General features: G+C 34.1%; 1 pseudogene; it reads left to right on the top strand.

Moving 5' to 3' along the window:
• The first annotated feature begins 3779 nt into the window (after positions 1-3779).
• On the top strand, positions 3780-4696 carry LOC127732761 (uncharacterized; annotated as a pseudogene).
• Positions 4697-5551: the final 855 nt, after the last annotated feature.

The raw sequence follows: 5551 nt of genomic DNA, 5'->3' as shown, positions 1-5551 counted from the left end.
GAGATCATCTCCGGTTTTTGGTGGGGTTCGTGTTGCTTAGTCTAATTTTCAATGTTGTGCCTTGTGTACTATTGTTTGTCTTTTTTTCTTTTTTAGCCATGGCGTTGTCAGTTTATTTTCGATTTATGAGTTTGACTGTTCCGTCCGTATCTTTCGTCCCTCTTTTTTAACACTTTATTGTGTTCAAATAAACATTAACGTGACTAAACATGAATGCCATATTTCAGTGTGTAATATCTATCAGTTGGTGGTATCTTGTTTCTAACTTTGTGTGATTTAATTCGTTACAGGGTAATCTGACTTTCACATACAGTTGGATATACATGTGGGTTTATACAATTTATTCATCAACAAATCAAGATATATCAAGACCTCAATCGGCAAGTAAAGACCAATCGGCACACATCGGATGACTCCGCTTCTCTCCACCTATCCCTCGGCTGTAACACTGTTAATGATATGTACATCTGCGAAACACTTCTTTGCCGGAAATATGCAATCTTACTACGCCGACTAAGTTCTGTTTACAAGTATATATCGCATTGGAATATAGTTGTTTAGGGGATGGAAACTTATACGAAAAAAAGCTTCAGACATTGAAATCTCTGTACAAAGAGAATGACTGTTGGTCAATTTTACCAACTGGAAACGGGAAATCTGTCATATTTCAATTTCTACCGTGTCAGTAAGTAAAGATTAAACACAAATCAACCATTGATCGTTCGTGTTGTACCACAATTGAACTCGTTGATGCATGACTAAATTACTCCACTCCGAAATAACAACATAAAAGCATGATCGATACATGTTAGAGGTTAGAACTATAGTTAAAGTAAAAATCCATGAAAAAAGGGGAGGGCCTGGGAACAAGCATTTGATTATTATCCACAATTGTACAAAAAATCAATGAATCTGTTTTTAAAACAAGGTGTATAATACTAGCTACTCACTCTATACATGACTTATAGTACTTTCATTGTTGTGTAGTAAGGGAGATGACCAGTAAAATCTTTGTAAGAGGTTAACATATAACATGAACTCAGTGTTATCGTGCAATTTTACATATTCCTTATGATATGGTAATGGGTTTTCAGAGGTGGATGGCAATTTAATTTTTTGTTTGTTTTTGCAAGCCTCTGGTTGCTTTTGATTATTTGATTTGCAAACTCATTAAAAGCTTTTACTTTACATCCACATTTATACACATGTTTAGATGCTTGAAGGTACGTTTCTGGCAAATGTAGACATATCATAAACTATCCCCATTTAGCAGTGCAGTCAAGACAAACAAGCGAGATGCACAGTTACAGGTTTTCTGTTTGACGCTAATTATTTTATTTAATGGAAAAGTTATGAGCGAAAGCCGTCAACAAAAGAGATCTCCATCACCTGTTATATTTACAGTAAGAACAGTGAATCATACACGTAGGGCTTCGTCTCCTTCCGCCTTCACACTTAAATACAAAATGGACAAAGGAACTTATAATCATCAGTTAGCTTGATTGTTCCATGCATTTGATAAACATAATTATATCAGGATGATACCCCATCATATTGGAGATTTAAAACCTTGTCCGCCTGAGGTCATTAAGTTTTTTGTACATGGTTGTTTTTCTGTCTCTATTTCAGGTGAGCATGGCTACTTGGTTGCTCTTGATGAAGCAAACGAAATGAAGATGAACCTTATAACAAAAAAAAGAAAATGCTCTAAATTCTTTCACCCAGTCATCTTTAGCAGCACTAACCTATTATTTACCATACAGGGCTGAAACTCTTCACAATTTAAATACAAAATTATTCCTAGAAAATCATATGCCACATCATACACAACACACTACCCCCTTATGTTGAGTTAGAGGAGAGGAACATTCAAGAGTATTTTTGTCATTTACAGCAATCTTTTTTCTTTAGTACAGGAGATAGACAGATATTCATATTTTTACCGACAAGACGGACAGTTTAATGAAATACAGACAGATTGGACAGGAAGATTTAGCAAATGATGATTTTTTTCTTCTACAGACTACGGACAGCAAGACAAAACCCCCTCCTCTCCCCAAGGGTGACTGGGGAATAGAAGTATGGTCACTTGGTCTTCTTCCGACCGGCAGTTAAACGCTTGCTATAGTGGGCGTTCGTTTGGCTGTGCGGGATGTATCAAGTTTGCTGCCACGTCCGGTCAGAATGGGGACGTTTAATCCGATGCCTCGTGTAAAGAGAGTGCTACGCTCTTTGCACGTTAAGAACCTTTGCAACAACTCTTTGAGGGGTCCGTATGTGGCCTGTTGCAAGGCAAAATTTCTGTCCCTCTACACTATACCCTCATTTTCCAGTGACAGTCAAAATTTCCCCGATCATCATCCCGGACGGCCTCTATTACAAGACCTAACTACTGTATTTATTGTTAACTTGTTCTCGTCCTGAACATGCATGAAATATTTGCCACTGGAATTACCAATTACCCATTTGCAGGCAGCTCTACTTTTCCATTTGTAGATGTTCATATTACCAGGAATTTTTTATGATCCGAACTATGTGGGAGTAATGCCCCTTTGAACTTAGAAATTTCAAAAATTATTGTACTGATGCAGCTTATCAGCGCAACTTCTTTAAAATTCTTCAACCGATTTTAGTGGAAATTGATTGGTAACTGACACAATATGTAGTTGTACAGATTACCAAGTCTTATTAAAAGTATTCCAAATGGATACCAAAATTTTCTAGTTTCCTAATGTCTTTTTGAGCTAATTAAAATGCTAGGATTATTAATTGCAATTTCACGTTTCAGGCAAATTCATCCAGGTTGATGCAGACTCAAACTGTGGCGGTACCTGGCAAATGTTGTGCCAAACACACAGATACCACACATTGGAGATGATATCAAACTAGTTGCTGCTATTTGTAATAAATACAAACCGCTTTTAAATTCTGGAAATCAAGAAGAAGATCAACTTCTTGCTGCTAAAATAAAGGCAATTAAAGCACTAAGACAAAGAAGCAAATATAACTCAGTATTTTAGAAGAATTAGCATTATTTAAAGTTACTACACTGATGTTTCACACATCTGGAATTAATTTTTTAAACTGAATTTGATGACTCAGTTTGCATGCGACCATTGAGGGCTCACTGCTTGTTCTGAGGACATTTAATATTGGCAAAGCCCATAAAGATAATATTATTCTGCAATGAGCCTGTTTACTATACAAATTCAGGGTAGGAATACACTACAGTAATATTCGTTTAGTAAACAAACGTCACTTTTAAGCCACACCCATTGACGGAAGTGGTTATTGTGGTATCAAATCTATTCCATAGACAGTCAATGATTTTTTGCATAGCGTTCCGGTTGGAAACTCAGATAATTGATTATGGTGTCATATTGTCACCAAAAACATGTAGTACCCCCAGAGCTTCACACGTTATAATTCACAGTCAGAAACACAGGTTGTCCACATCTATTCTGAGAATCTTTTATTTGTCTTAATTTGTATTTGTAGTAGGATTAAAACATTATACACACACTGTCAGAAAATATCAATTTTCCTTTTGCTTGCCGTGAAACAAGCAGGAAATGTTCGGCAAACCTTTCATTTCTACCTGTTTCTAAGGCTTGTCAAATCGTCTTATATTATATATTGAACATTCAATATTATTTTATAAAATATTAAATGGCATCATAATGATATTGGGAATCAAACAGTACAAGATACCAGTAAACAACTGCAATTAAATTGATTATTAATCATAATTGCTTATGTTGTATAATTATTATTTTAAGATGTTAGCATCCAAAGGGAATGCCTTGTATGGCAGAGTGGTGGAAGAAAAATTGGATAGAATTGCAGCATGGAAGAGAATGGATTCAGAGAATGTTGTAGAAGGATTTCCTACTCTCTCTGAGGAGGAATTGACTAATATAGCTGTTGGCGTGTATCAGCTCAAACTAGCAAAAAGCTACACTTGTTAACATTTAGATGAGGATCGCGATTACATTATTATGTTAAATGATGAGATACAGGATATACTGCGTGTAAAAATCCAAAGTCGTCATATCTCATCAAAATAATACTTGCTGTGGATCGAATACGGGACTGCAGTAATTAAAGGGTGGTATTGCCAATGTAAGGCGGGTGCTCGAGTTGTGGGGGCTTGTGCTTTCATCAGTACTTTGGTATTTAGGATATGTTAGGTATTCCGATTCTGTACCTAATGTCAAAAACTGGTAAATGTGTTTAGAGGATGCATCCAATGTACCAGAAGAGATTCAGCATCTATTTCTTGTTGCTGTCCATAAACATCAATCTTCTCTTTCATATCCATTGCATCCTTTGCATCTTAGGTAGTAGGTCATTGATCAATTGAAAGTGTGACACTGTCCTGTATATTTCTGTGTCAGTCTAATGTCCATCTCAGTATCTAGTAGGTAGTGAATCAACCAAAAAGTATGCTGGTATATATTTCATGTTTCACTGAATTAAAGTCTTATTTGATAAGGATATCATTTCAATTTTATAATGAGTTAGTTTAAGTCAGGAAAGATGTTATACAGAGTGAGAGTAGATCATGCACTGTAATCAATATTCATGCTCTTGTATATTTGATCTGACAATTTTTCATGAGTAAAATGATAATCTCCAGGACCATAACAAGTATGATGAAACAATCCCAGAAATTCTCATTGCTGTAGAATTTTAATAGTTTTTTGCCAAAAAATGATTTGATGTCTTTTAATAACTCTGATATTGTTAACTGTATCAAGTTTAGTGTTTGTTATTAAATAATCCCAGAAATCCTCATTTTATGAAGATTTTTACAGTATTTTGTCAAAATATGACTTTGAAATATATTTTTCTGTATTTTTATAACTCTAATAGTGTAAACTGTATCAATTCAAAACATATGCACCATTCCTGTTATTTTAACTATTTGTTCAGTGTTTGTTATTAGATAATCCCAGAAATCTTCATTAAATGAAGACTTTTACAGTATTTTGCCTAAAAAATTATTTTAAAATGCATTCTTGTGTATTTTTATAACTTTGATATTGTAAACTGTGTCAATTCAAAACATATGCACCATACGTGTTATTTTAACTACTTGTGCAGTGTTTGTTATAAAATAATCCCAGAAATAATCAGCAGGGCTTTGGGCAAAAAACCTTCCTTTGCATGAACAAGAACAAACATTGTAACAAAACAACATCTGTATTTTGAGGTAATCATAAAATGTAAAGAATAAGAGCAGAATAATTAATACAAATTATGATATACATATGATTCACATTGATTTTATTGATTACAGTGATAAAAAAATAAATAAAAAAACAAAAACATTCATTATGGTCTATAAAACACATAAAATCTTATTAATGTCCAGTGTCAGTGCCCTAATTTTTGGATATGTATGCACAACCCAGTCTTCTTTGTTATTATACACTTAATAATCTTAATTTAGTAAAAATAATATTCATTATATTAATTTCAAGGTATTTGACAACTAATTACAACCAGAGATGTTTGGAGTTAGTATAGTTTTTTTTTCTAACAGTCT

The sequence above is a fragment of the Mytilus californianus genome, unplaced genomic scaffold, assembly GCF_021869535.1.
Source record: "Mytilus californianus isolate M0D057914Y unplaced genomic scaffold, xbMytCali1.0.p SCAF_27, whole genome shotgun sequence".
Classification (NCBI taxonomy): domain Eukaryota; kingdom Metazoa; phylum Mollusca; class Bivalvia; order Mytilida; family Mytilidae; genus Mytilus; species Mytilus californianus.
The sequence above is the reverse complement of the archived record's forward strand: the minus strand, read 5'-3'. Positions and strand labels throughout refer to the sequence as shown.